Source organism: Neodiprion fabricii, chromosome 2 (genome assembly GCF_021155785.1).
Source record: "Neodiprion fabricii isolate iyNeoFabr1 chromosome 2, iyNeoFabr1.1, whole genome shotgun sequence".
In the NCBI taxonomy this organism is placed as follows: domain Eukaryota; kingdom Metazoa; phylum Arthropoda; class Insecta; order Hymenoptera; family Diprionidae; genus Neodiprion; species Neodiprion fabricii.
Window position 1 is genome coordinate 34248607 of NC_060240.1, and position 12392 is coordinate 34260998.

The window sequence follows — 12392 nt, forward strand, 5'->3', positions numbered from 1 at the left end:
AACTATTATACATTCAAGTGCTTTCCACCTGGCATCACATGGTTTGTCACAATTTCCCCGACACGCACACAAATGCAGGATACGTGTATGCTTTGAAAATATAACTGTTTCTAACAGAAGAGAGAGAGAGAGAGAAAAAAACGTAGATCGTCTTTCTGAACTCTACGCAAGTTTCACGACTGAAGGGCACGTCGCAAATTGAAGCGTATACGTGTGAAAATTGATGTATTATAAGTCAATTAGAAACAAAGATATAACAACACAACGTGCTGTTGTAAATTTTTCCCACCTCGCGTTCGGTAAATCAAAATAATCGTGGCTAATTTTACCGCGCCTAAATTATTCCCGTCGATTATTGTGTCGGATATCCGGTAAGAAGGGTATCAACTTTCCATTCGAGCGAATTCGGGGCAGCGTTGGATTTTCCCAAATCGCGCGGCTCTCGGTGTGAAAATTGAATTGCCGGATGTCGCGACTACCGCTGCTGCTGCTGCTGGTGTCGGAGCGAATGTAAACGGCTGTGGTTGCAGCCGTTTAATAAGAAGAACAGTCGCCACCTCCTCGTGATTAATTCTTGGTAAAAAAAAAGCTCGGCGAGAACTTTACAGACGCGTTGCGACGCCCCAACTTCAACAGCCACCCTCGAACGAGCGACTCTCAACCCCTCGCAAACGGAAAGTTTAGCCTCCTCCTCCACCCCCGTCGCATATCCCCCGCTTCCCTTATAATATTCACGGCTGCGGTGCGTTTCGAGGCAGGTAAAACACAACCGGCGAGTTTTTACCGCCTACTTTCACCCAACAGCATGTTGCATCGAAGGGGTGTGTAAGGTTATACGAGTTTACAGGGTGCGGGTTGTACCCTGCGTACGACTGCAGGTTGTTTTCGGAGAAAGGAGTCGCAAAAGGTGGAAGAATTCGGGTACAATGTGAAAAGTTTGTGCTTACGGCCGAATCTTTTCTGCGACGCGATAGTTTTGTAATCGTAAAACGACGACGAGTGAAACGATATAGCGAACATCGCGACGCGTAGATTGAACAAGTTCTCCTTGGAAACTTTGGCAATTATTACAATATAATTGCAACATACATTATGCTAATGTGCGAGTCACCCGCTTATTTAGAGTTTCGCGAGTATTCCATCTAGCTGAGTATAATAAGGTGCAGGGTTATAGCGGTTTTATTCCTAAACTTTCCAAACCGCCATTTGCCGCCGGTGTGGTAATTAGCCACGAGGGCTTGGGACATCAGTTTTCAAATAATTATACACGCGGGATAAAAAAAATGAAAAAAGGGGTGAAGAAAGCAAAAAAAAAATAAATAAATAAATAAAAACACGAAAAACTGAGAGCTCTGTATCGCGGCAGCGAATTGCGCATTGAAATTTTTATCACAGTCATAACATGTAATGAATATTTCGGACGGTTACCGTCGAAGCTCCTGCAGGATAGCCGTTGAAATAGAGACGCTATACGCGTGGACGTCCCGTCCTTTTCAATTTCGGTATAATATTGTGATTACGATATACGTAGGTATATGTATTATATAAATATGCGGGTACAGTTCGTCGACGTAGCGTTTACACTGCCCGGCTCTCGCCACTGTAGCATCATCACGCGTGCCTGCATTGGATTGCCCAGTCGGCGCAAGAATGCGTTTCGTATACCTATATATATATATGTATATATTGTGTATATATATACATACGCATACACGCACATGTATGCCATAAAAGATATACGAATCCCCTCGATTCCCCGGCATTGTACATTTATTCACATTATACAAATATAAATGATGTCATGAATATATTTTTATACAGTTCTTCCCTAAAAGCTTATTCCGTGTGCGCGTTGTTGAACGAAAAGAGAGAGGACATGGCATAGAAAGAATTTGAAAAAGAGAAACGATGAGAAAATTCGTTTGAATTATACGGAATACGGAACTGGGACCTGAACGTATCTCGTCGTTGGGTTTGTAAACTTTATTTTACTTACCGTTATCGGGGTGGTGGCACGATGACGTCGATCGATGTCGATTAACACCGCATGCGGGGTAGATGAGGTTCACACACGAAGCAGGCGTGATGTTTAGACTCTCACACACACGCGCGCGCACAGACTCGTGACGCACGCGGTCGGTGGGTTATATATCGAGTATCTACTTTGTCATTCGTTTCCGGGATATTACGTATATAATTAATTACACTATTTCCTATTGAATTTTCGCGTCACCCGTCAGCGGATCGTCAAAGGGAAATTGTTGATCGGCGTTAAAACGACACCGCTTATAAACCGACAACCGCGCTTACAGCAGCCCCTATTACACGAAATACCTGCAACGTTAACGCGCGCGAAAATCAAAGAGCGGTTGACCGATCAACGACGCGTACGTGATTCGTTAACTGTTACCAAAATTTCGTCGATCATTATTCGGCTCGACTAAAATTTGACAGTAGCAAAGAAACATCCGTTTCGCCGTACCCAACAGACGTTCGTCAACGACAAGTAAACTCTTTTCTCAGCATCTGTTCCGGATAAAGATTCGCCGCATCCACCGCACTTCGGCACGCATCGCCGATCGGTATCGGAAGGTCAACATACCTTCACGGGCATTGGAATATAACGCAAGATAGCTAGCTAGCTAGCTATCCTGTTTCAAGTGTCTATAAATTCTTGGTGAACACGGCTGCTGCATAGGTCGTATCCACCTCGCGCGTGAGATACCACTCGGTTGAGAGAATGTATCAAAATCAGCGCCGAGGCTGGTTTATGGTCGGAAACGCTCGTAAATACGCACTTCTGCTACTCGCAATTCGCCGCATACCTATAGGTATAAACTCGGCGTTTCCCCTCCCCCGAACCTAGCACCAAACGGTGCGGGGTGCTCGCCCCTCGTCTACACACACCGTAACCCATCCATACTTGGCGTTACACCGTATTCGACTGGTACCTACACCAAGGTTAGGTAGGCACTCGTTTCAGGATTCGCGGGCTCGGTTACCTCGCTCGGTTCTGGTTAACTTGGCCCGGCTTTCCCGCGAGGGTGAAGCTCGTTCGGAGCTTTACCGGGCTAATAAAAGGCAGTCGAGATATACCCACGACAAACCCAAATCAGTCGTAACCGCGCGGCGATACTAGACCCCGGGAAACTTCATTGTTTCATTGTTATCGTCGTTCTCTCTGTTATGTCGCGTATCGCTGTATGTGCATTGTGCATACTGTCTCTCACTCTGCGTTAAGAAAAATCCTCGTTACGTACAAAACGAGATGCATCAACTTCGCTGAACGGTTCATCGGTTTGAGAATCTTCTCGTTCCGTACGTTCCGCGTATTCTTAGACACGTTATTCGCACGAAAACCAATTTTGCGCCGAAGTGTTCTCAGAGGTTAATTAGCATTCTACGGTCGGATCGATCGATTAGCACAGCAAGTTGCACACCTTGATTACAACCCAGTTACAGATAGTCAAAGTTGTTAATAATCAGCTACACGGACCTGCGCGTTACGCTTTTGCAGGTCGAATTTGGCGCTTCAGTAGCTTCGCTACTTTGCCCAGAGCAATTTGAAACGCAGGGCTAACATAACGATAAAGATCCGGCGAGAAGCTGGCATTTCACATTCCAGCGTGCGTGCATTCGCACAGACCACAATCCGTAGCCACAGGTGTGACGTGGAAAGATCCAACGAATTCGAAGCGTTTGTAATGCAGTTCGAAACATTCTATCGTCACCACGTACCACGATAACGAAATTAGCAGAAAAAACGAACAAACGATAATTTGTTACGTACATGTTACGCAAATCCGGCGCTCCTTGACGTATTTTGTCAACCTCAGATGTCTATCAAGTTATTCAGACTTCGTGTACTTATTGGACCCGAAATACTCGGACATAAATGTATCAGAATAAAACCGAAACGAAAGATCTTGAAGTGTTACTTTTTCTCAAGCACCTGCCCTCAAATAACAGCGGCACCGGGATAAATCGAAAAGTATAAGCCTGGTTGGAGTTTAGTTGAAGCATGCGGGGACAGAGCTTGGCGAGTTACGTTACAGGTGCATAAATGTCAACGACGCATTTCTGCATATGTGTGTGAAGTTGCACGCACTCGGGAGGCTGGAGGCGATTTCGCCGAGTTGTGATCCAGGCGTAGTAAAGTCGGCCAGCAGGGTTATATTATTATATACCTGCGCCAATACCTCGATTACGCACATCACCCGTTCGAAAGACAATTTCCTGGTGGAATTACGCCGGGGTGCCAATGCGCACATACATATATATACACACATATATGTGAGCATGTATATACGGGCTTGATTACAACCTAGTATAATTTAAATATGTCGTGTCGAGTGGCTATAATACGTCGATCCGTCCGGTCAGCTACCGCTCACGTGGATAAAATCGAACGTGCCGCAACCTCGTAGTACATCCCGTCCGGTTATCCATCGACGAAATTACTCCGCACCTTGTCGAAAAGGACATACGCAGCCGTAGATGACGTACGTGTTGCAAAGCTTCGATTATGCCTCAAGATCCTTCGACCGTTCGATCTATAAATAAAATTACGACGAAAGAATACGGTCGTGGATTCGTTTCGCTGGCTGGCTTTGGTCCAAGATTTCGAATCGGACCCGACCGCACTGATCTCCGTGTGAAGGAAGGATCCTGCAGGTCGTAACGAGTACATTAGATACATGTTTGCAACGGAATTATTAGCGCATACACGTACTCGACGTCGTCCAGTTAACACCAATGCTAGTGTTCGCCCAGACGTGATTTGATTTGGTTTTAGTCTGCGCGTGGCAGACACTCCATTATCCACGCTTTCAAGACCTTACATGCGTACGTGTGTATGTATGTATATATATCTATATGTATGTATTGTGACGTGGATTTTTCCCGCTCCTCGGTCACTCGGAGAAAATGACCGAGAACTTACCGCGTGCACAATAAATCGGCGTTCACGATGTACCCTGGATCTAAAAACAATATCGCGAAGTTTTGTTGGGCGCCTGGCGTGATTAACACGCCTCGAAATCATTAATGCGCTATTCCTCGGGCATATGCTCGATAGCTCTCCCCTAAATCTAAACGTGACAACATAACTTAACCTAAAGCTTATTTCCTACTCATCTCGACTAAACGAATCCGCAAACGTTCCTATATTTCAAACACAACCAAAACTCAATACTCAAACTTCTCGTCTCAACTGCTTGTCGGCTCCCCCTCCGCAGCCTCGACATCCTTCCTTCGCGATTGTCGCTAGTCCGCCACTTCGCAATTTCCTCGAATTCGGTGTCGACTTCTTGCCTGATGCTGTTGTAGCTCGAAAAATAAAAAAAACAAAAATACCTGAAATATCTTACGCTATTCGCTAAGGTGTCCCCTCTCGTAGTTTCGGATGCGTGACTCTAGTCCCGGCGCTATTTTGCAAAAACTTTGCGACTCAATTTCGGAAATTCCTAAATTTTGGTTCCGCCCAGGGTTCAAGGAGCCCCTTGTAACGGGCATCAAAAATGCCACGTTACAATATATATATATATATATATATATATATATATATATATATATATATATATATATATATAATGGACACAACGCGGAATAGAAGAGAAAAAAGAAAAACTCTGATCCGGCACACCGTCTGACGTTACACACGTATCTCACCGTGTGCCGAGAGGTAAAAAGTATCCGGGAAAAGGTAGACCTACCTGGTGGAAAAAATGAACGATATTTCACATATTGCAGGTACATGTATACGCGATAGTGTCACAACACCGCAAATCGGTGCACAAGGACTCTCGTCGCTAAGTCATTTCGCCGAGCTAGGTCCGAGAGCTGTATAATCCTGGGAAGGCCTTAGGCAAGTTTCCAATCCCGGTGGTCAACTAATATCCAAACACGACGTAAGCCCGAGAAGAGGCTGCGCGGCATCACTGACTATACCCGGTTGGTTCGTTCCAGATCTGAGATACACCGAACCCCGCGCGAGGAACCAACCGACTGGTAATAGCTATTTACAGATATCAGCGCAAACATTAATACAGGGGAGTCTCGGACGGTGTATGCCAACGGATTATCTTATTCTTGGACGGTCCGCGAGATAGGCACCAGTTATAGTACGTCCGGTTTTCTCATCCCTGGGGAGTGTCCAGGGTTCGACGGAGGATCCTCTTTGGACAAACACAAGGAGTTGCCTAAATACGCGGGGGTTCAACGCTACGCCGGTTAAAGTTTCGCCACCCTCGCCCTCCCCAATCCTCGGCATGCGAATTAGCTCTGTTTCGGGTTTCCCTGCTGGCGTAGTCGCGGTACTGTTTTGGGACGAGTTTCAAGGGACAAGGATTGACCGGCTGTAGTCCTCGGCCTTCCGATCGCAACTATACGCGAATGAAAATATCTAAGGATGACTTTAATCCCGAAATCTAAAAACCATCGCGAATCGCAACCCGATGTCACAGGCACTCTGGGGCGTCCCGCACCACAAATGCTTTTGACCAGACCGTACGCGAGTCCTGCGCTACAAGGGATGAACGGTTAATTTAAACTGTAGACAACAGATTTCCGTCTCGGTGCCGTACGCGAACTGTGCCACGCTGTCTTGACCATTCGCCGAAGTGGACGTGAACGTTTCCAGAAGACGAGGATGAGAACACGTCGAGGTTTCGGACGGTAGCAGCCTTCCGTGAAATCTGTACTTAGGACGAGAGAACCGTCTCATTTGCCGACGGGAAACGGAATCCGTGTATGTGTCCGCGTGCGCGTTGGTGCAGGTCCTGCTGGTCCTGCAGGACGCGGAGAGATGCACCGGGAGTTTGTTTGGCGAGCAAACGTTTGCCGACGACACCGCCGGACACCGGTGCCTGGTCTCGACCTGACTCGCCCTGCCGGAGATGCACATGTGCACGTGTATACCTTGCAGCGTCGTTGGTCTCTCCGGAGGAAGGGTGGCTGGTGGCAGTTTAATACCATCTCCTGGATCCGGACAGCGGTGGTCAAACGACAGACGAAGCTCTCGGGTATCTGGGATTTCTTCCTGCCGTTTCACGCGTGAGAATAGATACGTGTAACGATGGGCGAAAAAGGGTGGATGTGAAAAGAGACCCTGACTGTGGTGACCCGGGCGTGTATAAACGCATCGACGAATCTCTATCTCGGTCGAGCACTCGTGAACCGTTGGTGGTGAAGTTTACTCAGGGATAAGAAGCAAAGACAAGCGCATCGCCGGGCTGTGTGTTGGGTAGTGAGGAATGGCTGGTCGGGCCAGCCTTAGCCTGGCTTAGCTCCGTTGTGGGACAAGCACCCCAACCTTCGTTGCCCGCCGACCGCCACCCGCTCCTCGTGTCAGGGCCAAGTTATACTAGCAAACAGTCGTACATTAGTGCCCGCGTAGTCCCTCTACGGAGGATTTATAAGGGGGAGAAACGGTTCGCAATGGTTGGCGTGTTGCTGCAAGCACCGTGCTTTGAGCTTTCGGCGAGCTGGCGTAATTGTAAAAAAAAAAAACGAAGAAAGGGAGGAAGGAGGTCGGGAAGTGGTAGTTTGAAACTACGGGCGTTGAACGAGTCGAACCTTTGCCGGAACTGTGCGGGAAATCACTGATCGATTTCTTACTCCCGTGGGAAGATGCCAGTAAACTGACAACCGAATTTGAATACGGAATGCGGCCACGGTTCGCGTCTTACGGTATATACGTCGAGGGAAGAGAGTGATTCGCCAACTTTTCTCACCGAAATTAACATCGGAATATCTTCGATGTATTACACCTATACCACAGACATTACACAGACGGATATTATTCGATGTTTACGAGTATACGAGAAAATCAGTTGATGGATTGAGCGGATCGTTTGCATTGTCATATTCAAATGATCTCGAGCAACATTCCCGTTGAATAATTCCTGCGAAGATGAGAAAGCGACCCTCCCGAGATCTCTTGGTACACTTTGCTGCCCCGGTGCTACATCTATAACTAAACATAATCCGCACCTTGTACGAACCACGGTTGCAGAAGTTGAAACTCCGGCGACGGTTAAACTGATTGCGAAATGCGGCCATCCCCACACGATGACTATTAGTTCAACGAGTAAATCAGATCCCGGGGCTCAGACGTGGGGAACCGGAGTGTCGAGGTTGAGTGAGAACTCGGCGGCGTCGGCAGTCCTAAGAGTTTAGTTTGTTAGGCGAGCACGTCGCCGTGGGGCGGTGGTTTGGTAGGGTGAGGAGAGGTGGAGTTGTTCGGGGGTAGTTGGGGAGAGCCAGTGGTCAGCACACTTGGCCGACCCTACTTCGCTAACTAGTTTAATGATATATGTTGAGCTACAAGCGCCTTGATTAATCGTTAACTAATGTTGGACCTCGCGGAACAGAGCTACTACGCTACACACAGAAACTCCGAAGCTTTAGGCGGCAGCGGCAAATCTACGTTCGAACTCGACCGAAGCCAAACAGAAATCTAATCTCTCTTGATAATTTGATTTATGATTCGGATGGCGGATAGGCCAAAGAAAAACTCCGAAGGCACGGGGTCCCCAAGTTCGTGCCCGTATAATTTGTCAGAGCAGTGTGCACCGCCAAGGGCCAAGGGATCGGCTGTTCGTACGCGTATACATACGTAGGTAAGTAAATTTGTAGCCCTCGGGAAGTGACCAGGGACTGTAAGGCCTGGGGAAAATTGAATCAGACCCGGTTCTTATTCGGATACGTTCGCAATGGAACGGAACAAGTCGCGTGTATCGCCGGACTTTGCGTAAAACGCACTCGTTGGACGCTGACTCGTCGGACTTCCCGGATTCCAATTAGCAGGTCCGTACGGAGGAGAAGGATCGCAGCTGCTGCCTGCACGTGAGCACTGGTCAATGATTGTTCTTGCATACCCACTCGCGCATAATTAATGCAGCAGAGAGCGACGGCATACGGCGCGGGCGTCGGTCATAATGTTCCGCGGGTGTCGGATATACCGCGGAGGGAATAGACGGGGGTGGATGGCACGGGCTCAGGGATGCAAGACACCGTGAAATTACCACCGGAGTCTCTCTCACCCTCCGCCCCTCCCGTCTATCCCGCCTCTCGTGACCATGGGGTGGATCAGAGTGGGAGGAACCGGACTCTGTCCACTCCGAGTCCCGAACCGCTGCCGCCGCGAACCAGGTATTTGTCTTGTCTTCTTGTTTATGCGACTACCCGTTGTTATTTGGCACCGCCTGGGAGTTCGCACTTTGTGTGCACGGGTCCGAGGCTCTACGGAGTTTCGGGACTACTTTCGACTTTAAAACCTTCCCAAGGTTCAATCCGAGGCTGCAGGTCAACGCGTGTCCACCCTTGCACGCTCGACTCCCCTTCCAAACACGGCTGAACCTTCGGATCGCGGGCATCCCTGCAGACCGGAAGGAAGGAAGGAAGGAAGGAAGGAAGGATTCCACGCGTTACACCTTCGCGCAAATCAAGAAGATTCCTCCAACGAAGAATCGAATTTCGCACTCTAGCCTCGGCGCTAAGAATCCAGGTAATTCAATTTCTTCTCGGGACTTGAAAAGAATCGTAAAACTTTGATTACGCCCCTTTCTTCTCAAGTTCTCACTTCGCGCGATTGATCATGATTATCGTTGAAGGAGCTACACGTAAGTGTACTCCAAGTATTACGACTCGCGTCAGTTGTACGGATAATCGTAGAAGAGCGAACGGTTTCACGCGCCGGATTTCGAATTAAAAAACAAAAATGTTGTTGGCGCGGCTGAGGGTCATCGGTAGGTACCTACGAAACGACGCACCGGAAGTTTCAACGAATCGCAACGAGCACCGAGTAACACACGGAACGTCGATATAAGCCGTACTATATCTAACGGGTGGTAGGTTTTTCCTAAATTGACAGATTTTCAATTAAATCAAGTTTCAATCTAATGGAAAAATGGACGGCAGCGCGATCTATTGATGTACGAACGGATTGAATGCGACGAATTTATGGTGTGTGCGTGTACGTACACATACACGTAGGCGTACGATGATATTATACACATATACGTACCCTGGCACAACGGCGAATTGAGGGAGTTGCGTACACCGCATACACAGTGGCGAATTGAAATAGTATTTTCATATTTAATCGTACAAAGGAACATCCGTGGTGATTGCATAAGCTATCCGACCGATCTCTGAGATTAATATATATTGATAAACATTCCATCACACAGAAACGCATCCCACACCGCCGAACGTACCATCCGTCCAGTCGATATTCCCGGAGAAATAAATGAGCTATCCCGCACAACGGAATATTGCTTTTTTCAGCTTCACCCCCGCCACCCTATTGCCGCTTCACCTGTTAAACCATCTCGTTCTCTCTCTCTCTCTCCTCCACCCCCCTCCGACGTACCGATAGAATGAGGAAAAAAAGCTCCGCGTACGTGTCAAAAACGCAATTTCATCCAATCTCACTCGTCCATTTTCACCTTCCCCCGCGAAATCCGTTCTACTTACCGAATTTGTTACGTCTCGCAATTCGACTATCGCGCAGCGTCCGGATTGCGATGGTAACAAAAATTTGAATAGAAAATGTAATCGGTGTAGGTGGTCGCAAGCTCGCAGGTGAGAAGCACGGATTTATTTACGGCCGCGGCGCCGACAAACCGAGAGGTCCGAAGGCTGCTGCAACCGTCGATGAATATTGCATCTGAGAAGAGTTGCCCCCTTTCGAAGCGAGATTCGTCGTTGAATCGTACCATTGCGCAGCTAACTGCCACCGACAACTACCAAACAATAATCGTAATAATAATAGTGAAATCCGATCGAGACGCAATTGAGACGGGTGAAACGAGCCCCGGGGGTTAAGCGAATGAGAAGGTGACGTTCTTTCATCCCATCCCCGTCATCGCAGCTTCTACGATGCCCGCAGTGCAGTCCACTGCGATACGGGCCCACGGGGCATGCGTCGATCGTTTGCCTTCAATCACTTACTGACAGGCGCACTTATAAGCACACCACACCGAGTTTGAACCGCAAAGTGGATATTACCCTTCGGGTGAGGAATGCGGCGAATGAAGGTATAACGTAGTTCGCACTTTGCGTTGTTGAATAAGAAATGAAGGACAAGAATACGACCGAAGGGAATGTGAAATAAGCCAAGTGTAAAATTGTAAAGAAAAGGAAAAGAAAAAACGAAAGCCGTTAAAAGCTTCCACGGGTGAAATACAACCAGAGATGATAAATATCTTCGTCCGTGCAGGCACACGCGTTTTTTGAAACTGATCGGAAAAATTATCACGCGGCTTAATGCGACGACGATTGTCGAGATAACGAGGGGGGTCTATTTCCAACGTCCGATCAACCCCTTACATTTTCATGGTTTCTACTCTTGAACCTCGAACAAAACGTCCGATCTTTGACCCGCGCAGCGAACCGAACGACGGTCAAGCAAGCTTACTTTTCAACGTTTCTGCGAGCGTAAATTACTTGCCCAGACACGTGCTAGCAGTGGGTATTAAGTCTATGCGTGCAGTAGCGGGGATGAGGAGAGTACGGTTCGTTTGCCAAGGGGATAATAGCGTAATGGATGAACACGGTATATACGAGGCAACTCCCAAGACTGCGCGTTCCACACACGCGAATAACTCCTCGAGTATACATCCGGGACGCCTGGATATACACCTGGATGCATCAACATTCGTCCGGATCCGTGGAATCTGCATTACACCCCTTGCCGCCTTTGGCCAAAGCCATTTTTACCTTGTCCTCGCCGCCTCCCCTGCGCTGCACGAACATTCTTCTCGGCAGAGGCGATCAAACTTTATGTGTACAAGCGCTCAGCGATGGGACAAGCTCTCTGACCGAAGCTACGACTGCAGGGGATGGCAGAGCCGTGGCGCTGTACACGTGCATGTATACGGCGAACAAAACGCTTTGAATATAAAATAGAAACAATGTTAGAAGCTTCAGGCGCGGAAGTGGAAGTGGAATCCGGTTGAAACATGTCAAGCCCCAAGAATTTTCCGCATAATTCATGCGTATAGGCTGTTAGACGGTAAACCAGTAAACAATTTCGCCGAAAGCGTGAAATTAATATAATGTCTTGTTCGTCGCGTCGAGCGATTAAACCCGGAAGTTTATACAGCGACCGTCGTTGTTTCCGCGATTATACGTGTATCTATCTCTCTTCGAAGTGGACCAGGCCAAAAAAGCTGCAGCACGAGATTTATTCACTAAATACATGCATAGGAAATAATCTTCAAGCCTGAATCGGGAAGCCGATTTTGTCAACAACTCGATAAGGAATCGAGGAATGAAATTATTCGGTTACCAAATCACCGGGCTGTTGAACTCTCCTCCGTCTTTCCCTCCCCCCTCACGCTCGCTCTCTCTCTCTCTCTCTCTCTTTCGATCTCACTCGTCGTATC

General features: G+C 47.9%; 1 protein-coding gene across 6 annotated transcripts in view; it reads right to left on the reverse strand.

Moving 5' to 3' along the window:
• Positions 1-12392, reverse strand: part of LOC124175394 (POU domain, class 6, transcription factor 1) — a 164007-nt gene that overhangs the window by 69594 nt on the left and 82021 nt on the right. The window lies entirely within an intron of this gene.